Source organism: Callithrix jacchus, chromosome 4 (assembly GCF_049354715.1).
Source record: "Callithrix jacchus isolate 240 chromosome 4, calJac240_pri, whole genome shotgun sequence".
Taxonomy (NCBI): domain Eukaryota; kingdom Metazoa; phylum Chordata; class Mammalia; order Primates; family Cebidae; genus Callithrix; species Callithrix jacchus.
Window position 1 is genome coordinate 169,399,425 of NC_133505.1, and position 26,112 is coordinate 169,425,536.

Below are 26,112 nucleotides of genomic sequence, written 5' to 3' on the forward strand. Positions count from 1 at the left end.
TGAAGCCTTCATAAACTCCCAAAAGGATGGGGCCCAGGGAACTTCGGGATAGCGCCACCTGTGTAGGTTCCTGGAGGGTGGATCCCCTGGAGAGGGCAGGAAAGCTCCACACTGTTACTCCCATACTTTGCCCTATGCATCTCTGCATCTTTACTTTGTGTAATATCCTTGATAATAAACCGGTAAACATAAGTGTTTCCCTGAGTGCTGTCAGCTACTCTAGCAAATTAATCGCACTAAAGAGGGAATTGAGGGAACCCCAACTTGAAGCTGGCTGCTCAGAAATTCCAGAGGCTGAGATTTGCAAGTGGTATCTGGGGGAGGGAGGAGACAGCCGCCAGCCTGAGGGACCGGACGCCATCTCCAGGTGGACAGTGTCAGGACTGAATCTGAGGACACCCAGCTGGTATCTGCTGCAGAATTGATTGCTTGCCTGTTAGTGGGGAAATCCCCCCACACATTTGGCCACAGCATCTTCTGTGTTGACTGTGGTGCTGGTGGTGGTGGTGGTGTGAGAGCAGAAGAAAATCCTTTCAATTTTTCCCAACAAGGACGCAATCTGACGGAGCCCCACCTGCCGCCAGCCTCCTGCTGAACCCGTGTCCTGCTGCTGCTGCTGGTAGATTGCGGTTCACAGGGAGGTCTACTTGGTAAACAAACGCCCACCTCTCTCTCCTGGCTCTCCTGTCCCCTTGCCCCCTGTCTGCGCCCTGGCCATAGCTTCCCCAGCTCGGCTCCTGCTGTCTCTTTCCCCACAATGAGGTCTCCTTCATTCCCACACACGTTCCCTTCTCTAGAGGAGTGACATTCAAAATCATTCATTCACATGTACCCGAAAAGAATTCTGAAACATGGTGTCGTCTCTTAGGGAATCTTTATTTTGGTGTCTAAAAAGTCATGTTTATTATAGATGCAAGCAGTGTAATTTCTAGTGAAATAGAAATACTGACATTTAAAAATAAAACTATTTTTCCACTCTGTTAATTGTATCCAGCCAGTTCTTACTACCACAGGGATCTGATTCCCACCATCAGTCATTTTGTAAAATACATGAATTTGCTTTTTTTAATTGACAGAATTTTATGTTGTTCCTCTTTCCCCCCTTGAAACTGTATTTTCATTTCACTCTCCTCTCAGAATGTTTTCTAATGTAATTTTTTATTCTGATTATTCTATAATATGTAAATTAATTTAAACATTAAAAATTTTCCCATAACTGTAAGTTTTTAAGAATTTAAATATATTTAAAATGTATGTTTATACATAGACACCACATTGAAATGGTGTCTATCTACCTACCTATCTTATGTAAAAGAGTGAAAAATATATGAAAGAAAGAAAGAAAAGGAAGAAAGAAAGAAAAAGAAAGAAGAAAATAAAAGGAAGAAAGAAAGAAAGAAAGAATAGATGGAAAGCTCCATCCTGCATAAATGTTGTCATTAGAAACGTCACTAATGCATAATTTTCAGAACACCTGTTGTTAACCAGCAGGCTTGTCCACTAATAAACCTGGACGGTGACTCTGGAACCCAGGGCTTGACCCTTCTCCCTCTCAGAGGGGCTACAATTAAATCTAGTTTTCTGTGATCAGCTTCCCTAGACCTGGTGACTGACTGTGCTTGACTAGAGTAGGGTGGGGTTTAAATATTCCTATGTGCCCAGGGTCCCTAATTCTGGGTGTCTGTCTTTCTCAGACAACTCCTAGAAGGAGCTGGCACCAGCACTCCCAACCCCTGGGGCCAGGGTGCCGCCCACTGTAGCAGGACCCTCAGCGCAGGTGGAGAGACTGAGACACGCTTCTGCAGGGTGGGGAGCCCCACACTGGCTCCTTTTCCTGCAAGTCTCCCTGCCCAGCCTTCTCCTGCGGGACTGTGGAATTTGTCCTGAACCCTGGCAGGTAGAGAGAACAAAGGGATTTATTTACCTTGCATAAAAAACAATAGATATATTACAAATTCTGATAGGTGATTTTTAAGCATAAAAGTAACATTTTATGCGAAATTCATCTCTTAATGAGATAGTCCAGGCTTTCATTTTCAATTAGTCCATGCATGTGGACGAATACTAATTTATTGAGAGATAAAATGAGGTCCAGCATTAATGTGGAGCCTATGTTTTATTTTATAGAAGTCAGCACAAGAAAGCTGTTACAATGAAGCAGATGTGAGTGAAAGGAATTTTAACAATGCGACTCAATTCTTTGAACTTATCCTGAGATTTATATGCCAACAATCACATAGCTATTCACTAATCAATAATTCTTTTTAGTGATCTCACCACTGATAAACTGTTGGGTCTGCCTTCAATTTTCTTGAAAGCCAAAAACTAAAAACTGCCTGACTTACAACAGGATTTGCTGCCCAGCCGTCAAAGCCATTCCTCTTCTCAACACTGTCACCAACATGATTTCAAAGGGAGCCTGTGGCCTGGTGCCCTGGGGCCTTGAAACCAGAGACAGTGAACTGTCAGGTTTGGGATGGATGAGATTTCCTTCTTTTGTAAAGTGGCAGAACTATTGTGAAAGGAGAGGAGAGAAAAGAGAACACCAGGGGCTTTCCTGAGCAGATCAATTTCAGAAAAGAGTAGGCTGAAATTTCACATCTGGAAATGGAACCCCTTAAAATCATCTAAAATCTGCATTTGAGTGCTCCTTGGAAAGCCTTTGTCTGCCAGAGCTCTGTGTACCCAGTATGAAAATCTCTGCTCCAGAGCAGCTTGATCTCCTTGGAGATGAGGCAGAAAATTCTGTGTCTTTTGCTTTTCCTCCAATATCCGGTTGGATGACTGACTTACCATACAGTTTTGCTTTCTTGATATCCCACCCTTATATTTTACTATAAGCCTTGAATCATCCTTTCTCATTTTTTTTATTCACAGAACTGTGGCGTTCTCAGACCTTGTGCCCAATCTTCTTGTTTTTATCACAGCCTTAGTAAGACCGAAAGAAATATGCACGTAAAGCTACACTACCAGGGCCGGGCGCGGTGGCTCACGCCTGTAATCCCAGCACTTTGGGAGGCCGAGGCGGGTGGATCACGAGGTCAAGAGATCGAGACCATCCCGGTCAACATGGTGAAACCCCGTCTCTACTAAAAATACAAAAAATTAGCTGGGCGTGGTGGCGCGTGCCTGTAATCCCAGCTACTCGGGAGGCTGAGGCAGGAGAATTGCCTGAACCCAGGAGGCGGAGGTTGCCGTGAGCCGAGATCGCGCCATTGCACTCCAGCCTGGGTAACAAGAGCGAAACTCCGTCTCAAAAAAAACCAAAAAAACAAAAAAGGCTATACTACCAGATAACGTAGGAACAGAAAACCAAATACCCCATGTTCTCACTTATAAGTGTGAGCTAAATGATAAGAACATATAAACACAAAGGCGAAAACAGCGCACACTGAACTTAGTATCTGGGTGATGTAACAGTATGTACAACGAATGCCTGTGACATGTGTTTATCTATGTAACAGACCTTCACAGCTACCCCCAAACCTAAAATAAAAAATTTTTAAAAGTTACACTACCAGTTATGAAACCTTGGGCAAAATACTTAACCTCTTTCTAAGTCTTGGTTTCCTCGTCTGTATCTATGTGTCTACCTCCTAGGGTTGTTTTTTATTATGAAGAGTAAATAAGACCATACATTCTTGAACTTAGAAGATTTTGGTCCATGCTAGGTATAAATATTAACTATTATTATTAGTATCACTAGTATCATTTACATTTAAAAACTCTAACCTATTTTATGGTCGACAGTTGAAAGAAATATATTCCTAATGTATGTCTATAAATTTATCTCCCACCTATTTTGACTTAAACTACAGTTTTTGTTTTGTATTTGCCTTAGATATTTAGTTCTCACGAACTTGCCAATTCTGGTGGAAGGAGGTCATTTTCTTTCTGTTTTTTTTTAATTGAATGGTTTTGTTGTATTCATCTTTATTTTCTTAACTGTGTATGGTATCCTGTGCATAGCAAGCATTCAATAATGTTTGTGTGATTGAATTTGGTCAAAGCACACATTTCTTATTTGCGGAATTCCATGGGTAGCTAATGATCTATTAAGCTGGGAACAGAGACTTCTACCTGCACAGTTCCACAAAAGAAAATCGCGTGTGTGTTTGTTTAACCAGTAGAATTGAAAGATGTTTTGACTTTGCCCCAGGAGTTACAGTTGCATGTGACCGCCAGATAAATGCTGTCTGAAACAATTTTGTTCATTTACAATAAGAACGCAGTAAATGATCATGTTAAAATTGTTTGTGATTTATGACACCGATGAAATTTTTAGGAAAAGTAGCCTCTGTCAGCCCTTCACCCCTTCAGTTTAATGACTAATCTTACAGAGGCTCTTCTTTTTGCATATCAAAGAGATGTAAGTATTGTAAATTTATCTTAAATTATATGTTATTATCTGATGAAGAAATTATCATAGGCATGTGTCTTAAACTGTTATTCTAAGAAAAAAATGGAGAAAGACGAAATACAGGGTGAGGGACTTAAAAATATTGAAATGGCTTTAAAAATAAAATAATCCCAAAGTATGGTACAAAACAATAGAGAGACCAGAGAAGCAAAGAGCCAAGAAGCAGCTCTCCTGTCAATTTGAATGTAACTTATGACAAGGGGGCTGGGAAGAGACACCTGCAGTCACCCCGGCGGGTGGCATTTGTGCCCACCTCAACTTCCCAGCGCCCCAACTCCCTGCTTCTGGGAAGTTTAGTCGTGTTTCCTCCACTGGAGATGCCTCCATAGGACTCAGCAGTTCCTGGAGCACAGTGAACACTCCGGGGCAGACAGGTGATTTAACTGGCCTTCTCTGGGCATCAATGAACAGATGTGGCTAGTCACTCACGGCCCCCTTCTCACGGAGCCCAGGCTCAAGTTCTGCCTCTCATCTCTCAGGCAGTGCCTGAGGCCATCTCCACCCATGCCTTCCTTAATGAGGAGGGCCACTGATCCTCGTTCAGGTCCAAAACTGTGAGTTTTGATTTTGTTGCTGTTATTGTTGCTATTTTTAGAGACTTGGTCTGGCTCTGTCACCCAGGCTGGAGTGTAGGGTGCGATTTTAACTCACTGCAGCCTTGGACGTCTACAATCAAAAGAGATCCTCCCACCTCAGCCTCCCAAGTAGCTGGGACTACAGTTGACTGCCACCACACCGGCTAATTTTTAAGAATTCTTTTTGTAGAGATAGGGTCTTACTATATTGCCCAGTCTGGTCTTGAACTCTGGCCTCAAGTAATGTTCCCACTTCAGCCTCCCAAGGTGATGGGATTACAGGCGTGAGCCACCACACCTGGCCTAAAACGGCAATGGGCATATGGCAGTTGAAGTGCTGAATTGTATTGCTCCCGGGTACATTAACAGTGATACATTCAGCTGGCTGCGTGGCCTTGGGAGAGTCATTTCAACATGATGAAGGTCTGAGCCCAGGAGATGATCAGAGAATTACCCCGAGTCTCCTGCAGCCCTGGAGCATCTTCTGGTAGCAAAATAAACAAGTATCTTATTCGGTGAGCAGCACATCTCTAAGAAAATAATCTCTCTACACAAATGGTAAAGGCTTTGAAGGAGTGCCAGCTCCTCAGCCAGTGCAGCACCACACTTTTAATACATTATGTGATTAGTTTAAATGAGTAGTTGATTTTGCTTCATAAGTCAAATGTCAATTCTTTTCATTAACTCGAATCATCTTTCACATTTTGATGCAGGACACAGCCTTTTGATTAATTCTTTACATCTGACATTTAGCCATAGTTTTGCTAGAAGGGTTGAGTTTTCTACCAAAGACGCAGCAACTACTCTGAACGTTTATTTTCCTCTGAATTTTGTTTTTCCCATTTTTGGCTGAGAAGTCATCTGGAGTGACTCCAGCGTGTTTACCTAGGTTTTTCCTGAAGAGGTGAGGTGATTAGACAGTAACAGAAGGAAAAGTCGAGTTGCCAGTAGGTGGCTCACTATGAATGTACTTGGGATGGGATCAGACGTGTCACCCCTCCTCCACTAAGCCTTTGTTTTCAATCCCTGCTGCTTTGAGCCTTTTTCTATAATGTCTGAGTCATTTGCAGGGGGGGTGGGCAAAGAGGGGGGGAAAGAAGAAAGAAAGCAAGCAACAGCCTTTGAGCTCCAGAATAGCAAAGGCCCCCATCTTGCTCTGAGAGTTCACAGAATATAGCCCAGTCCGAGTTCTCTTTTCCACACACAGTTGCTTGTTCTTTTGTTCCTTGTGTCCTTGGCAAAGACTGAAAGAACTAAGCCTGTAATACTTGGGCCCTCCTGTGTCACTTAAGAAATAATAAGCCATTGTCCTCATTAAGCCACCCTTGTTTTAGCAAATAGAGTCCAGATACTGGAGAGGGAACATTTTGAAGGGAGGCAGAATTAGGGTAGAGATGCTTTACAAAATTCCCTAGAGAAACTGCTTTGTTTCTCCTATTTTATTGCTCCTTACTGAGAAGATTCATATTCAAATGGGTTGGGGTTGTGAATAGTGGCTTGCACATTCTCATGCACCCAGGAAGGCTATGATTATGGCTAATTACAATGAAGAATGAAACCCTAACAAGAGTGTTCCATCAGATTGTCATTCGTGCATGAAGTAACTCAGGCTGGCCAATGGAGGTGTGATTTTGGTAATTACAAACAATGTGGCTATTTGAAAAATGCTTAGTAAATCTGTTCAAGACAAAATAAGGTCTAATTAATCACTTTAGCTCTGAATTCTCCAGATGATTCGTTTGCTCTGTTTTTTTTTTTTAATGTAAGTTCTCTTTAATAAACTAGATCTAAGATATAAAATAAGTTCTGGTTGCCCACACTCAAATGCAACTGTGTTACCTGCTTCAAAGTCTTCTTAGTTCTGCCAATCATGTTGTAACCTGCTTTTAATTCAACTTGACAGAAGCCTTTTAAAAATAAATGTGTGTACATTCTTGTTGTTACCTGACATGAAAATGTTTTATGAAAAGTTACCGTAAAACATTAACTGTTAATTTAGTAACCATATTGGTACCCTCCTTGTGCTGACATCTATTGACTCTTGAATATTTGGTGAATGTTGTGTTTAGTCTTTGAATAATGTGTAACTATATGAATTAGTCTGTTTTCACACTGCTATACAGAACTACCAGAGACTGTATAATTTATAAACAAAAGAGATTTAATTTACTCACAGTTCCACATGGCTGGGGAGGCCTCAGGAACCTTACAATCATAGGTAAAGAGGAAGCAAGGCACATGTTCCATGGCGGCAGGAGAGTGACAGAGAAGGTGGAAGTGCCACACTTTTAAACCATCAGATCTCATGAGAACTCACTCACTATTATGAGAACAGCATGGGGGAACCACCCCTATGATTCAGTCACCTCCCACCAGGTCCTCCTTTGGATATTACAATTCAAGATGAGATTTGAGTGGGGACACAAAGCCAAACCATATCACTATATTATAGGGGAGAAAAAGCAATCTGTTTTCCTTACCTATCACAAGGTATTCATGGCTGAGACCCTCCAGAGCAAAAGACAGAGTAACAAGAGAAAAACAACACATTTATTTAATAGAGGTTTTATCTGACATGAAGCCTTCAGAAATGAAGACCCAAAGAAACAGAGACGTGCACTTTTATGGACAGGCATGCAGAAGTATGATTGGAGGGTGAAATGGCATGATCTGATCAGGACAAACTGGGGGGATCTCAAGGAGACATGATTGCCCAGGTTCGTCTTCATGTTACTGAGTGACATTCCTTCCGTCCTGGTACAGGGCAGGACTCCTGTCACATGAGGTCTTCAGGGAAGAAGTGAGGGAGGAAGTCAGAGAGTGACCTCCCCTGGTGTCATGGCCTGCTTCAGGAAAGAGGTAGGGGAGGGAATTCTCGTTTCCGTGGCCTGCTTCAGAAGACAGAAGACAGGAGAAGGTCACAGAGACCCTCCTGCTTCTGCGGCATTTTCAATATTCTTGAGCTTAAAATGGTACACAAAGGTGCTATATTTTGGGGTATCATGCGCTGAGCCTAAAAAATATTCTATTTTAAATAATTGGAGACCTCCATGAAGGCACAATTATGACAAAGGAACTTATGCCTCTGTATCATTTTTTTTTAGCAGATGTTTGAAGTTTCGCTTGTCTGTTTTCCTGTTTGCCATTTTTGTACCTTGTTCTCTCACCTAAAAATAGACTAATAAATGGGCAGAGTTGTTGCAGGAAGTGCACAGCAATAAAAACATCTAATCATTGCTTTAAATGCATCAATCTTCAATTGCTTTTAAATGTCTAAAAGAATGAAATCTCCCCAACTATCTGAGAAGTTTTGTTATTTTTAACTTATTTGGTTTTTATATATGAACCCGAAGGAACTACCTTTTCCTAATTGAATTAGCATGGCTAGAAATTCAACTCAGCACACATTTGACTGAGGAGTATCAGGGCTCGGAACACCCTACCCCACAATACAGCACCTCGGAGGTCACTCTCTCACCTTCTCCCTCCCTCCTTTTCTCCACCTTCCTTTCTCCCTCAGGAAGGTTCATAAAAAACAAAATTTGTCCTTGCCAAAGCAGACCATGAAAGCTAGAAAGGTCACTTTCTGACCTTCTCCTTTCTGCCCTGCAGACCCTCAAGTGATGGGTGACCTGCTCTGCACAGAAGGGCCAAGAAGAAGCTAAACAAACAGGCCTTGCAGAGTCCCCCAGTTTAGTGCATTAGTCATACCCCCTTTTCGTCCAGTCACATTTCTGTACAACATACATTGTTCCTGGAACTTCTACTCAAAAAATTACGTAGTTTGTCCTGGATCTTTGGGTCTTCATTTCAGAAGGCACCTTGCTGTATCACAGAAAACTTTTGTTATACACATTTGTTATGCTTTGTCCTTGTGAATCCACCTTCTCTTACAGAAGTCTCAGCCATGACTCTTGTAGTTGGTGAGGAAAAGGTATTATTTTTTCCTCCCCTACAAGAGTAATGGATTTTACAACTTTGACTGTTATACTTTCTAAAAAAAATGGGTATAGCAGGGAAGCGGGGGTGGGGGAGGGGAGAGAAGGAAGACACACAAAAAGACCAGTTTTTATATAGATCTTTTTTATTTTAACGAATTTACATCATCCATAAAGGGAAACAAATATTAAAGTTATTAGTTTTCCTAGGAGGATCACTGAAGAAAACATTCTTGTAACAAGGGAAGAAATAATTCCACAACCTATGTATCTGTGCAGTTGTGTATTTCATTTCTCTAAAATTGAGTAATTTAAAGTTCAAAGGCCTCTTCTCGTAGTTTTCACCAAATGGATTTTATATATACTGAAGACAGATAAAAATGGTGCAGAAAAACAGGAGTTTTAGAGTCTTGTTTTAATTCTTCAGAAATGAGCTGTCTGGCAGAACATGCCAACTTGGTGGCCTAAGAGCAAAGTAAACTTGAGTCCCACTCGCCATGTTGAATTATTCCTGTTTCTATTTAGCGAGCGGTCTGGAGTCTTTGGTCTGCAATGTGTGTAGTTAAAATCATTATGGCTATTATTTTATTATATAGATTTTCTAGGATTTGACAGGATAAAGCCTTTGCTTTAATAAGTTGAGATTTAATATTGAATGGTTTCTCTCAAATTCCTGATTGGTCAATATATTGTTGCTAATTTGTAAATTTTTATCAAAGGATTACATTGGAAATGCTTTGCTGTATGTCGTGGAAGAGAAAGCCATGATTATTTTCCCTAAGCAAGTTACAGAGGCTCCGAGTGAGTAATTACTCTGGCCTTGTATTGGTACTGCCTTTAAAGAATTTCCTTTTTGAGTATAAGGGAAGATGGTTTAAAAACCTGATGAATTCAGGTAGTTGCCTGAGAGAATGAGTAAAGTCCGTTTTTTCCCTGGTTAAAATTAAGCCTCACCAAACACATCAATACAGATGCAGATAAGGTGAGGCCCCTTCCTGTAAATCAGCTGTCAAGGCCTATCAGGGAGAAAAACAGTGGACAAGGAGGCAAACTGCTTCCATGAAGGCTGTGCACTTCTTGTTTGCAAGAAGAATATTTATGGCCTTCACAGCTGGCAGCAAAGAACATTTAAATATATAACTTCATATACATGCAAAGCATTCTGTAGATTAAATCAGCTCAAAGTGTAGAACCTGAGAGGGTTAAAAGAATTTCTTGGTAACCATTTAATAAAATTAATGTGCCATTGGTCTGATGTCTTATACAATTGCCTAATATATGTTTTCAGTTTTCACTCACAGGCAAGCCTCAGAAAAAGTTAACAATATTAAGATTGCCAATTTTCTAAGAATGGGAATACAATAAAATTTAAGTAATCAAAATATGGCATCTTTGATTCAGGATCTGTTAGCATAGCAATAACAGGTACACTTACAATGTCTTTTATATTCCTCAATTTTTTTATTGCTTCCTTTAACGTCCAAAATTAAAAAACTGCAAGAAAAGTACGGCAGGTGTCAAAGCAGCTGAAGCCCTGAGTGAAGCTGTGAATGCAAGGAGCCCCACAGAGGGAACGTGGACGCTCCAAGCAAAACCCACATCCACCCCCTCCCCACAGAGGGAACGTGGACGCTCCGAGCAAAACCCACATCCACCCCCTCCCCACAGAGGGAACGTGGACGCTCCGAGCAAAACCCACATCCACCCCCTCCCCACAGAGGGAACGTGGAAGCTCCGAGCAAAACCCACATCCACCCCCTCCCCACAGAGGGAACGTGGACGCTCCGAGCAAAACCCACATCCACCCCCTCCCCACAGAGGGAACGTGGACGCTCCGAGCAAAACCCACATCCACCCCCTCCCCACAGAGGGAACGTGGACGCTCCGAGCAAAACCCACATCCACCCCCTCCCCACAGAGGGAACGTGGAAGCTCCGAGCAAAACCCACATCCATCCCCCTCCCCACCTGCCGCCCATTATTGGCACCTATTTCCTTCGCATTGTGGAGATGCAGAGGTGCTGGCAGAAAGTCCTGGGTGCTTAACTGTTGGATAAATCTCTTATTGAATCTCTTAAAGATTTGCTCATAGTAATTGTTGGTGAAATCACTTTAGATCTCTGTTGCAAAGCTCTCTAAAGTTCCTCTTATATTGGTTCATAGGTTATGACCTGTCACACTGACATACTGCTGTGGGAGTCTGCACAGAGGGGTATTTCTGTATCTGCCAGGGTCTGGGTATTTCTGTATCTGCCAGGGTCTGGCTATTTCTGTATCTGCCAGGGTCTGGGTATTTCTGTTTCCATTAGGGTCTGGGTATTTCTGTATCCTCCAGGGTCTGGGTATTTCTGTATCTGCCAGGGTCTGAGTATTTCTGTATCTGCCAGGGTCTGGGTATTTCTGTTTATGTTAGGATCTGGGTATTTCTGTATCCGCCAGGGTCTGGGTATTTCTGTATCTGCCAGGGTCTGGATATTTCTGCATCTGCCAGGGTCTGGATATTTCTGTATCTGCCAGGGTCTGGATATTTCTGTATCTGCTAGGGCCTGGGTATTCTGTATCTGCTAGGGTCTCAGTATTTCTGTATGTGCTAAGGTTTCAGTATTTCTGTATCTGCTAGGGTCTTGACTTTCTGTATCAGCTGTGATACTGGTTTTATGCGACAGAACCCTTCTCTGTCTTGCTTGACCACATTGGTTGGAAAGAAGCTGGGGTACTCAGTGGATTGAGGAGGTGGCTCAAAAGTTTGGTAGGTATTTCAAGATTTAGAAGGTGGGGCTGGGCATGTTGGCTCACGCCTGTAATCCCAGCACTTTGGGAGGCCGAGGCAGGTGGGTCATGAGGACAGAAGATCAAGACCATCCTGGCCAACATAGTGAAACCCCGTCTCTACTAAAAATACAAAAATTAGCTGGGTGTAATGGTGTGTGCTTGTAATCCCAGCTGCTCGGGAGGCTGAGGCAAGAGAATCACTTGAACGCGGAAGGTGGAGATTGCAGTGAGCCGAGATTATGCCACTGTACTCCAGCCCAGTGACAGAATGAGACTCCATCTCAAAAATAAAAGGCGGCGGGATTCAGGTAGCCCAAGAGGATCTTGGGAACGAACTCCATTTTTCTCCCTTGTACCAACTTTCACGAGACTCAGGATTATAGGAGTGAAGGAGAAAGACAGGCAAAGCTCCAGTCGTGTCATTATATTGGGAAGTGAGAGGGCAGCGCTGGCTGAACCTCTTGAGAACCCCTGTGTCCTCTGTGGTGGGGGAGAGGAGAAGTGTCTTTGTTTACTCCCTCAATACTTTATACAACAGGAGGAAGGAGATGCCTGAAAAGGCAACGGGGAGGTGTTTAGGAAGAAACAGTTGGAGCTAGGCATGCAAGAAAGGCTGCAAGTCCCCGTAACATCTAAGTTGTACTGGAAGCAGAATTTCATGTTAATGTGCCATGTCAAGGTGGCCACAGAGCCGTCTTTATAAACTGGGAGTGTCCACGTATTCCGGACTCAAAGAGCAAAGATCCAGGACTAGCGCAGGAAGTCACTCCATATAAATGGAAAAGCTTGTTTGTCTGCTTTGAGGTACATTTCTCAACCTTCATCAATAAAGCAAAGCTGTAAACCCTAGAGTAAGACACACAAAGCACGTGCTGCGATGAAGAGAGCCACTTTGGGGAAGTGTCATCGCATCCCAGGCTGCAAGGCATTTCTCTCTGCTGCTTGTGCAGACTGGCTGGTGTGAGCTTCAGAGCTGGTCTCCTCTCGAATCAGGCCCTGCAGAGGCCTCTATGCCTTTTTGCCTGGGTTAGATTTTGCTTGGAAATTAATGTGAAATCGTTGACTCTTGGTACTCTCAGCAGATCAGTGATTAACAGGAAATTTGGGGCCCATGTTTGTCCTGTTTATCCCAAGTCTATGTCGTAAGTAAAAACAGGCTTAAACACATCCAGAATCTACTCAGTACACGGTGGAAAAAGCCTGGGCCCCAGCCCACTCCAGGGCCCCGCACCTGTGACATCCGCAGGCCCTGAAGGTGGGCCCTGGGCTTTAGCTGTCCGCCTGCATTCTTGTTTAGGACCGTGCCTCCTGGGGGGCATGTGCTCAACTGGGATTTGTTGAGCACGTCATCAAATTACTACATGCATAAACATCACTTACCTGGGTCTTGGTTTCCCCCATTTGTAAAACCAGAGAGTTGGGCTAGAAAAGTTTCGAGTCCCTCTAGCACAGTGAGTGACGTGTAACACCATCAGCAGTGCTGAGCTTTGAAGAGAATGCAAGCCTTAGGTTGTCACTGGTATATTTCAGAACACCTTGTTACTATTTGTAAGAGTGTTGGAGAACATGTGGGCAAAATGCATCTATTTTTCTTCCCTAAAAAGTAAACTTGTCTCCTTTACAACCAAACAAAAGAGGATGGCGCTGCGTAGTGGACACTGAGCCACAGGCTGGGTACAACTGAGCGGTGGGGTAACCCAGGTTTAAACTCAAAACCACGCTTGTGCAACGAGCAAAAGGTTCACATTTACAGAACATCGATGCTGTGGCGCAGCAGGCTACTTTCATGTCGTTATTTCATTCAATCCTTAAAACTTCAATGTCGTATGTGTGTGTTATTTAATAAGTAAGGAACTATAGACTCAGAGAGATTACTTAATTTGCCTAAGGTCACAGAGGTAATAAACAGATAAAGCCAAGATTTGAATATAGGTCTGAATAAATTGTTATGCTCTCATTCCTACCTATTTAATGTTACAAAATTCTTTCATTTCAAATACTTTTACCTTTCTGCTTCATTTTCTTTTATATTTTTTACTCTACGTGATCATTATTTTGAGGCCTTCCATTGCTTTTTCTCCTTCTTTGCTTCCTGCACTCTTTCCTTTCTAATATGTCCTTTGATGCATCTATTTTCTCTACGGAGCCAAGGAACTTTCCATCCTCTCAGTTTTATGGGAAGACACAGAAATCCTCTACTCACTGAATCCCAGTGACAGTCTAATTATTTCTAAATCTCACCATCCAGTAATTACCTTTTCAAGCTCTTCTCCCTCTAAACTGTGTGGTGTGGTCCCTGTTGACATTTTATTGTCCTTACCCATGCTGCTTGAATAGAAATATTTATATTTCAAAATTTCTGACTGCCAGTTATCCATAGTTTGAGGCTTCATGTCCATAATATCATAATTTGACATGGAAAATATTCTTTAAAATTATTTTATTATAGCCACAGAGTAGCGCTGGAAAAATAACTCGAGGATAAACAAATACAGACCTACTCATTCCGTATGTGCTTGATGACCGCCCATGTGCCAGGCCTTAGTCTGGGTGCTCATACGTAGCACCTAGCATCCTGTTAATCCTAGGAGTTTAATGATAGGCAAACAGATGTAAAACCAGAGTGAGGACAGATGTTCTTTCTGCCTATTTGTCCATCCATCAATCTTCATGAGAAAAGGGACTCAAGATTCTGAAAACCTCAAAATGCTTCCTTTTGTTCTAAGCCCTTGCTTTCACGTTTAGATGAACTGTTTTGTATCTATTTTAGAATATTTAATTTTCACTAAAGAAAACTTTCAGTCTCTACAAGTGTTGGCATTTAAGCCCAAGAATACTTTAGTTGGTTGGAAAATCATTTCTGGGGAAGACTTCATTGTAGAGAGGAGACTTCTCTGCCTCTGATTACTCCTACACCTCTGCTGATACTGACTACATATACTAGATGTTTGTTGTGGGCAAGTTTCATATATTATTTTATTGTTCTCCTAAAACTGATCTATAAAGTATGTGCTATTATGTTTTGTTTCATTTCCTGTCCAAAGAATATTCTTTTAACCAAAGAATTGGGTAGAAATGCCTTTAGACTTACATAGTAATTGTTAGGAGAATGATCTATAGCTGTTCCGAGTTTGCAGAACCTCGAGTGAATCTTTTACCAATTACTAAATGTTAACTGAACATTTGTGAACATGTGTAATATACTCCCTCTAGGACAGTATAAAACCTCAAGAAACCTAGGAAAACGGCCAAATTCTTGCTCTGGACTGCAGCTCTCACCAATAATTGACATATACTGGTTATTTAAGACCTCACAGCTGCTCTGGTCTGAATGCTATTTGAGATATAAAATTGTGGGCTACATATGCAATCCGCCTTGGCTCCCACAAAATTAAGAAGTTTAATTATTAATGTACACGAGTATATTGAGAAAATGATATATTTCCACTAAATATGATAGCCTTGCTCTGTTACCTACAGTTTTGGATACAGGGATACAGCATGTTAATGTAATTTACAGTAAGCCTTCTTATTGCAGATTAATCTGAGTGCTTCACATTGAAACAGGATTCCTTTTAATGTATATATTAAATTTCAACTATATTGATTCATTTTAAACTTTCCAAGGAAGATTTTAAAAAGCTTAGACTGTAGCTATTCAGATTTATAATTCCACTAAACTCTGCCGTATGATCCTGAAAATGTTTAAGAACATCACATATAACTTAAATTATTTAAAAGTCTACTTTATACTTCTTGAAAACTAAGAACTCCTTGAATTTATTTTACAAAAGACTTATCTTCTCCAGAATAAATTTAACTTGCCTCATGCAATTAGCATTCAGAAAGGCTCAAATTAACTGGAACATAGCTAAATAGAACCTTTAATTAACTAGGTTTTTTTTCTTTTTGCTCTACTTTGAGAGCTTGAAATCACTGGAAAACAAACAAGATAGCAAAGATTTGTTTTAAAAATCAGCCTTCAAGGTTAGTTCTAGGGTCAATAAATAGCTAGCTATGTGTTCACATTACAAACCTACATAGTTATGATTTATTTAAAATGATGAATCAGAGATATCAGTGTTTTCTGATGCATGAAAGAAATACTACAGAAATATTAAATATGTTATTTGCTAGGGTGAAAAACTAAGCTAATAGATATTGAGAATATCTTCAGCAATGAAAGATTGAAGCAGAATTGATTTCCTAGTTATCACTCTGAAAACCAAGAAATTAAATGAACCCAGACTCATTTTTACTGGAACATTGTAATTAATCAAATGGATTAACAAATGCATGAGTGATAGATGAAAAATACTTCTGGGAGAAAAATAGGGGTGATACTTTTGATGAGAGAAACTGCTCATTTAAAATAATTTTAAGGGAAACTACACACTTATTGAATGCGGCGTATAGAGTCCCGCCCTTCCAGTCTTTACCAACTAATCTCCCCTCAGCCCTGTGGTCACCCATCTCTTTTCCAGAAATCTTCTAAAAACAAGTCTTTGAGAGCTTTGCAACCAACCCCACTCTTCTCCAGTCACTCTTTATTGTAGCATTTATGGATAAAGCGTGGCAACACCGACGTGCCGGGTACTACCCTTCCTGACACAGAAACCCTGCCAGCCATAGACCTCGGTCTTTTGCTATCACTTCTTCCTTTCTCTGTGCTTCAGAATTTGCAACTTCAGATACTCCATTATTCCATGTTCATTTCAGGAGAGGTTTACCAAATACACAGAAGAAGTCTCTAAACTAGAATGCTGAGTTCCAATTCCCCTATTTCAACTAGTTCCTGACCTTCCCACTTCTAGAAACAGTTTGAGGGAACTTAAAAGGCACAGCTACAATAAAAGGTAAACAGCAAAGAAAGCAGAGTGGACAAAGAGAATTCTATCAGAGGAGTCATGCTAAGAAAAGCAACTTGCACCCAGCCGAACCAAGATACCAGAGCCGTTCATGACAGGAAACTGGACAAGCTCCACTGTGCATGTTTGATTAAAGGTAGTCAGTCCATGCCTCAGGAAAGCCAAGCATTTCTCTCGACTGAACTCAAGGGGTGCTTCCTCTGTGCTTCTTTGTCTCAGGGTTTGTCCATGATAGGCATGGATAAATATATGTTGCATGGTAAATAATAAATATAAATGATGCTTAGCTGATAACAAGGGTCCACAGGGGGAAAGACTGGGCAATAAGTCTCATCTCCTTGTCCTGCTTCCACTGTGAAGTTACCTTTGCCAGTGGCTCAGTACCAAATGTGCTATTGTCCCTGACAAGTGTTACCTGAATGCTCCCCAGTCCTCTAGCCCACTGACCTTGGCACCCAATTAAAACAGCCTGAGGGCCGGGTGCCGTGGCTCGTGCCTCTAATCCCAGCACTTTGGGAGGTGGAGGCGGGCGGATCACCAGATGTCGGGAGTTCAAGACCAGCTTGACCAACATGGAGAAACCCCATCTATACTAAAAATACAAAACTAACTGGATGTAGTGGTGCACACCTGTAATCCAGCTACTCGGGAGGCTGAGACAGGAGAATCACTTCAACCCAGGAGGTGGAGGTTGAGGTGAGCTACATCGCACCATTGCACTCCAGCCTTGGCAACAGAGCAAGACTCCATCTCAAATTAAAAAAGAAAAACAGCTGGAACTCATCCTTCCTGAGAAGCCTCAGGACCCTACCTTGTGTTCTGTTATTTGGGGTTTTGTTTTATTCCAATTTTGACTTGACTCTAAACTCTTGCTGTGGAACCTTCTTGGATAACTCTCCATCCCTGTTGCCATTTCTGCCTCCACAGTTCTGGGAACAGATGTGAGAATTCTTGGACATCACTGTGGCAAGCACAGTGGTCTTCGTTCCCTGCACCCTGGCTTCCTGCAGGGATGTGCTGGCTTCTCCTTCAGGGTCCCTACCTCGGAACCCGCTTCAGCCTCCTCTTTATTATGCAGGGCTTGGGGACTCTCCTCTCTCCCCTCCCAGACTATTCAAAAGGCCCGCCATCTTTGCCTTATTAAAATGCACATTGAGGTATTTTCCAAACAGAAAGAACTATCCACAAGAGAAATGCAGTTCTCCTCCAACAACTGGCCCAAATCGGATTGAGATTTTAAAATAATATTTTCTCCCTGTGACACAGGCACACCTTGATGAACCAGGTGGCAACCCTCTAGGGTCCTGGGAACATCTCCTAGTCAGAACAGGCCCAGTTTAGTGCAGCAAGAGAAGAGGGTTCTCTAAGGAGCCCTCGTCCTAGAAGGCAGCGACGTAGAGGGAAAGAACCTGGTCTGGAGCCAGGCCGACGTTGGTTTAATTCGTTTCTGTATAACCCATTACTTTGCTGTTGGCTGTCGGACAGTTCTCAGAACTTTCAGAGCCTCACTATTCTCATCAATAAAATGGAGAGAATAAAGCTTAGCTTCGTATTGCAGGTGCCATTTAGCCTTCAAGGTGACTTTTCTTATTCTAGACCCTTTGCTGGCTCTCTCAATACAATGAGGTTTGTTTCAAAGGGTTTTCAGGCACCTTTGAACAGGCGACAGAGATATCTTTGCACCTGGCCTTGGTGAATGGGATAGGATACCAGGGTGTACGCCACCCAGAAAGGCAAATGGGCTTTCAAGTTGGACAGTCCTGGTTTTAAATCCTGCTTTTTTTCCCCTATTAGTGGAGTGACCATCAGCCTTTTTGACCTCAGTTTTGTCTCTTTAAAATGGAACAAGACCTACCTAAGGGACATAATTACATCTTTTAGATTGTTGTGAGGACAGCCCTTCCCCTGGTGGTGCTTCCCCTGGTGCTGGGTAGACCCAGAGCCATGGCAGGCCAGCCACTGCAGCACAGTGGTGAGATGTGGGGTCAGCAGTCATTCCCCCTTGGGTGTGGCTCTCCCCTGAGGAACAAAAGATGGGGACTCTTTGTCTGACTGCCTGGAGAGGACCCCTTGCTGTGGCATCAGCCGTTTCTTCCAGCCCCACCCCATGCAGGTGAGAGCCCTACTCACAGCCTAGGGCACAACCCGGGCTGGCAGAGCATGGCCTCCTCCCTGGCTCATCACCTGCTTCCTGCTACAGGAATACGCAACTCCTTCGCCACGCACACACACAGGGTCTGCCAGGGGGTGCCCTGTTTCTCCTGTAGATGGGGAATTCTTTGGGGTTTTTACACAATCACAAACCAACGCTGAATCCTACCAAAGAAGAACACAGGCTCTTTGAACTCTGAGCTAGAACCCAAAACCAAATTCCCCTGAGACCTGTTCTAGGACTGCTGACACAGGACGGCATTCCAGAGAGGTCCTAAGTGACACTGGCAGGTACCTTTAATTACTCCTCATTACATCACACTTGTCCTCACACAGAAGCACGATGACATGCGTATCGTCTGCTCAGTGAGGCTTCTGTGCTGCTGGTGACAATGCCTTCAAGGGTCGTTATGGACTGTAGAGGAAGAGAATGGCAAAGAGTTGCGGGAGTTAGCCACTGAACAGCAGCAAAGGCAAATCCCCAAATAACCGCGGATGCATTTCATTATCAGTAAAATGAAGGGGCTGGGCTAGGGTGGCTTCAAGATCCCTCTGGCTCAGAACATTCCTCGATACTGTGATTCCATCTATCTCACATAGTCTTAAAGTCTTAGCACATGTTTTCTGAGATTATTCCAGTAGAGTACCTTGTCTGCAAAAGGCTGAAATTTATTATTTGGGAATAATAAATCAGAGCAAAAAAGATGTGGAGCCCATGGTATATTATTAGTTTTGAGTGTGCTAATCCTTATTTTATGAGATTTAATTTTTGTAATGTTTACCTTTCTATTCAGACTATTGTCAGGAAAAAAAAGCATGATTTTTGTGTTCGGGGAAGAGATAGGCAAGGGACTAATGAATGTGTGCTTTGCCCTTGCTCAGATAAATGCTATAGTTATAAAAAGTCATGGCAGGTTATGGGGGCCCTTTTGTTTACCATGATAAAATTAAAACCTTACAAGTTTTCTAAGGAGTTTGTGAGATGTTACAGATTTATTTTTAATATGATTTCAGAGTTGGAAAGCTAGACAGTTGGAAATAGTGCTTGGAAAGCCTAATTCTTGATAAATTCATTATCAATAATACCACGTGCAGAATAAAATTACAATTTCAGCAAAGCATATTCTTCCATAACATTTATTACTGTGAAACTAATTAAACATTGTAATTTGCAAGTAATTAAAAATTTACCTGAAAGTATACTATGAGCCCTCTTGACAGTACATGGAGCATTTTGTGCAGTTATTTAATGTCCACTATTTTTTCTTGATTGCTCTATTCAGAAATTGCTCTAGTCTATATGGTTTTATAAAAAGGAGGCAAATTACAGACTAATTGAACTAGAATATTCAATAAAAGATGATCTGCCTCTAGGAGATTGGGTGTCTTCTTTGAACGACCACTTAGATGGAATGGGGACGTTCCTGGGAGCCCCTTCTGGGTTTGGTGCCGTGGAAATCCAGGTGACTGTCACTCTATTCACTACTATGTGTCCCTGCATTTTTTTTTTTTTTTTTTTTTTTTTTTTAAATAGAGTCTTGCTCTGTCACCCAGGCAGACTGGATTATAGTGGCACAATCTCGGTTGCCTGTCACCTCTGCGTCCCAGGTTCAAGTAATTTTCATGCCTCAGCCTCCCGAGTATCTGGGACTACAGGCACGCGCCACCACGCCCAGCTAATTTTGTATTTCTAGTAGAGATGGGGTTTCACAATGTTGGTCAGACTGATCTCGAACTCCTGATCTTTGATCCACCCGCTTCGGCCTCCCAAAGTGCTGGGATTACAGGTATGAACCACCGCGCCCAGCCCCATGTCCCTGCATTTTTTAAGGACATTTTCACAGACATATTTTTCACATGCAGGGAATGCATACAAAGCAACTAGCACACTGCTTAATGATGATGACGAGTTCACTGAAGAGAATCATTCTACTAGTAATATTCTTTTTTCTCTCTCTTTTTTTTTTTTTTTTTTTTTTGAGACAGAGTTTCGCTCTTGTTACCCAGGCTGGAGTGCAATGGCGCGATCTCGGCTCACCGCAACCTTCGCCTCCTGGGTTCAGGCAATTCTCCTGCCTCAGCCTCCTGAGTAGCTGGGACTACAGGCACGCGCCACCATGCCCAGCTAATTTTTTGTATTTTTAGTAGAGACGGGGTTTCACCATGTTGACCGGGATGGTCTCGATCTCTCGACGTCGTGATCCACCCATCTCGGCCTCCCAAAGTGCTGGGATTACAGGCTTGAGCCACCACGCCCGGCCTACTAGTAGTAGTCTTTGTGCATGGATTATCACAATACTCTTAACTTTTTTAACTGTTCACTTAGGGGGATATTCCAATAAAACTTTTTATTATAACTCCTTGTCCACTTACCAGTGTGATTTTCTGCTACCACATGTACATTTCTTCTTTTTAAAATTTTTATTTCCATAGGTTTTCAGGGAACAGGTGGTGTCTGGTTCCATGAGTAAGTTCTTCAGTGGTGATTTGTGAGATTTTGGTGCATACCTCACCCAAGCAGTGTACACTGAACGCAGTTTATAGTCTTTTATCCCTGACCCCCTTCCTGTCCTTTCCCCCTGAGTCCCCAGAGTGCACTGTGTCATTCTTATGCCTTTGTGTCCTCATAGCTTAGCTCCCACTTATGAGTGAGAACATATACATGTACACTTCTTCTGAATGAGCTCTGGTTTATCCACATATTATTGGAAATAAAACCATCACGACTGATATTTTACTTCCTGAGTGTTTCTTATAGGGTAGAAATTTCTGATATAATAAAGGCCAAAGTTGTAACATATTTATTACCTTCACTTCAGCCAGACTCACGAGAATAGCTGCGTTGATAGCTCTCTCTTGAACTGTAATCTCTTCCTACCTCCCTCCTTCTCTTCTTTCTTTTCTTTCATGCGTCAAAAATTGACTGGGGCCTTTACATGCCAGACACCGTTTTCAATGCTGGGATATGACTAGGAACAAAAGTAAAGGCCTGTGGTATTGTGGAATGTTAAGTGTTGGGGAGTGGGAAATGCTATTTATTTAATCAAGGCAAAGTATAATTCCAAAAAACATTAATTGCTATGAGAAAATTAAAACGAGGTAATGTGGGGGTGGTGACACTCTAGATGGGATGGTCAGAAAAGGCTTTGTAAACATTGTAACTGTGGGCCTTTTAGGAATTTCTTAATATTTAGCATTTAAAGTGTGCAATTGTACTTTCGTATTTTATTAAGTTTGATAAATAATGTTTATGTAATCCACATATATTTTATTGAGGTATATTTTTGAGTGTGATTACCATTCCAAATTGCAAAGATCTGTTAGTTCTGGTAACAGGTGTTTCCCCAAGGTCTTACAAAAATGTGAAGGGTCGATGCTATTCTGAGTACACATAAAACTTTTAAAATTGAAGAACATTATTTAGCACTATACAAATTACAGCAATAATTTAAGATGTGCCATAATGCCTCTTCTATGCCTCAGAGAATTCGGAAATCACTGGTAGCCTATGCTAACATAAAAATACATCAACTATGAGTTACACGTTCTGATATATATGTTCCAAACACTAGCAATCATTTTATTAAAAATAAAAGAAAACAAGCACTTCCACTTATCCTAAAGGCTACTTCTCAGTAGAATATTTCAAATTATTCCAAACACTATAAGATGTGTTTTAAGATGACCACTTTTTTAGCTGAATTAATTTTGATTCTAACAATAACCATACAAAATGTGACATTATGTTTTCCATCTTATAGATAAGGAGGCTCAAGATCAGAGAGGGAAGTTCAGAGCTTGCCAGAGCCACAGTCGTGGGAGATTTTAAGGTAGTGGACTCATAGCCAGGGCTCCTAACTACAGGTCCCCCAAGTTCTCTATGAGAGCTCAGTGTCATTGGAAAACAGTAAAACACAGTGGTATCAGTAGACAGGTTGACTAATATCTGAAAGAAATTGGTCACTTGATAAATGTAATTTTAAAATATCTTCATCTGTAAATACAGTGTAATACTTCTAAGTAAATCTTATCTCTAGTAATTAAGTAGTAGAATGCTATAACTATTATAAACATATGCCAACAAAGTTAATCATGTTGAATTGAGAATTGAGAAGGAAGATACTTAAATGTATCATTACCCACCTAGTTTTGTCTATAAGAAATTGCCCATTTCTAGATTTTTCTTTCCTGCTCAACCAATCTTTTGCCTTAAAAAATATGTAATTGGAAAATTAGAAATTAGAAACCCCCCTAAAAAATTGTAATACAACTTGTACAGGTAATAGAAAACCTTCATAGGAAAGAAGAGAGAGAGGGAGGGAGGTAATTTCTATAATTGGATTATTTTTGGAAACCCTTTTCAAGAAAAATCGCAGGTCCAGATATCCACACTGTCCTAGCAACTACCTTGGTTCCCACCATCCCCACCTCTGCTCAATGTGCCCCCACCTCCGCTCAGTGTACCCCCACCTCCGCTCAGTGTACCCCCACCTCCACTCAGTGTACCCCCACCTCCGCTCAGTGTACCCCACCTCTGCTCAGTGTACCCCCACCTCCGCTCAGTGTACCCCCACCTCCGCTCAGTGTACCTCCACCTCCGCTCAATGAACCCCTACCTCTGCTCAATGTACCCCCCCACCTCTGCTCAGTGTACCCCCACCTCTGCTCAGTGTACCCCCACCTCTGCTCAATGTACCCCCACCTCCACTCAGTGTATCCCCACCTCCGCTCAATGTACCCCCACCTCCACTCAGTGTACACCTACCTCTGCTCAGTGTACCCCCACCTCTGCTCAGTGTACCTCCACCTCTGCTCAATGAACCCCTACCTCTGCTCAGTGTACCCCACCTCCACTCAGTGTACCCCTACCTTGGCTCAATGTACCCCCACCTCTGCTCAGTGTACCCCTATGTCCGCACAGTGTACTCTCACCTCCACTCAGTGTACCCCAACCTTTAGTCCGAACTGAGTGATTTCCAAGCACAGTTTGCGTAAAGAGATGTGAATATATTCAGGGACTGAGGGAACACAGGTAGTGCAATACCTTATTATCTCTTATAATTATACTGATTTTGGCTTTAAGGCCAGAATATCACTAGGTATCAGAATCTCAATTTTATTATTTATATTCAAAAAATAATTACTCAGTTAAGAAGTAAAAGTTGAATGTGTAACATGGCCATTTACAGTGCAAACGTACGCCTAACTCAGATTCCAGAGATCTTGAGCTTCCAGCTAATCTTGGGCTTTCTGCCGAATATGCTTTTCCCTGGAACTATAGGTATTGTTTATAATCTGAGATATGGTTTTCAAGAAATAAGTAAGAATACTAAATTCGAAGAGGAGTTTTTTGTTGTTTTGTTTTTGTTTCAGATAACTGAGGGATTAAAGTTGCCCAACGGACACTCCGCTAGCTGGACTGTGCTCTATTACAAGGGCACGTTTCTGGCTTGCTGCCTATTCCTCAGTACCTACAATAGTGCCCTGTCCATCATAGATTCCTAATAAAACAGAGATTGACTCATTAATGTTAGGTCATATGTCATTATTTCTAAGTTTTAATGGTAGGAGCTATTTCTTACTAAACTTTTCCTTTTATTACTCAACAAATACGTAGCTGTCTTAGCTCTGAATCTATTGCTGAAGATCAGCAAGACATTTAAAAATTGTTCTAGATATGATGCTATGAGATTACGTAATGTGGTCAAAGTAGGAAAGCATGCGATTGTCGAAATGTCTAAAGCAAAGCCCGCACTGGAAAAATCATTGCCTGATGTCACCGGAAGTTGTTTTGGGCATGAAACCAGCAGGAAAGCAAACCAGGAGGACCCTCTTAGATCCCAACTGGATCCTAAATGTCATTAAAGTCGCTAAAGCATAAATGCACAAACTTTATTCCAACCTGCTGAGAAAGAGCTAATGCTGGTTGTAAATATGGTAAAGACTCCTCTGGAAACTAGCTAGCTTGAAAAACCAATTTGGCACCAAAACGTTGAGTGACTCACATCTTATCAGGCCACCTTAAAATTAATTTGATGTGCTACCCTGACACTAGGCATGAAAAGAGAGTAAGATTAGCCAGTCAATTGTTGCCTACTGTTCAGCGACAAACAGAAGAGCCAAATAAGTGCACATTCCCTCTTAGATTCCTTGTACTCAAGTTATCTTCTTTTCAATAAACAAAACCAAGCTACAAACAGATTTTATTGCTTACAAATCAGCAGTGCTTCTGATTGTGCACTTCCATGTTAGACCTCACATTAACAATATTGATTATTTCAGGAATTTGCATAAACTCAATACTAGAATGAATTGTTTTACAATTGTTTTGGGTATTCCAAATCAGACAGATCAGGCAAAAGTGTGAAGGAGTAAAAAATATATATATATATTTTTTTTGTATAAATATTATATATATTACATAAACTATATATAGATATATAATATATTTCATATACATGTAAAACATTTTATTAAAAGACAAACTGTTTTAATCTTCCCCTTCAAACTATCGTTGTCGATTTGCCTATCAGTTTGTGACTGTTGGAACGTCCTTATTTTTTTTATATCATTTAGGGTTTTGGGCTAGTGCTTGGGTGCCTGGATCTACACTCATTCATCTTCCTTCTTAGAGTGATAGCCAGGGGTCTGTTCACAGGGGGACAAGAGACCAGCAGTAAACAAAGTGCCAGCACCCTCACAAAACTGGGAAATGCCCAATCAGCTTCAAAGTCAGATCTCCTGGGAGAACGCAGATGGAAGCACATGACCTGAGCCAGAAGGCTGTTTGCCTCTTTCCCTCAAATCCCTGCCTGATAAACACCCACCAATGTGGCGATTAGATTTTATCGCATCAGTGTAGGGGGAGGCCAGTCAGAATCATCACAAGTACCGGGGAACAGAGAGAGGAAATGAAATGTGGCTTCTGCATGCATAGATACACATGTATTTATACACTCGTCCACTTATACACTTATTGACACACTCATACACTTATTGACACATCACAGTCATTTTTATATGCACTCACAAACATTCACACTCACACATTTTCACACCCACAAGCATGCACACACACATTCTCACACAGACACCCATTCATACACCCATTGACACACATAAACATTCACAGTTACACATTCACATACACACATTCATACATTCACATTTACATGCCTCCTTTCACATACATCGATACAGACACACATTTACACACATTCATACACTCACATACATACACTCATGTATGCATTCACACATATGTATATTCACATATGCGTATACACTCACACATGCATTCACACTTTCACAATTCACACATGTGCTCACATATTTGCACACTCACACATACACACTCATGCACACACACAGACATTCACACACACATGC

At 41.7% G+C, this 26,112-nt stretch overlaps 1 protein-coding gene across 4 annotated transcripts in view; it reads left to right on the top strand.

The window, feature by feature from the left end:
- Window positions 1–26,112, top strand: part of PACRG (parkin coregulated) — a 592,113-nt gene that overhangs the window by 131,874 nt on the left and 434,127 nt on the right. The gene's annotated exons all lie outside the window — the stretch shown is intronic.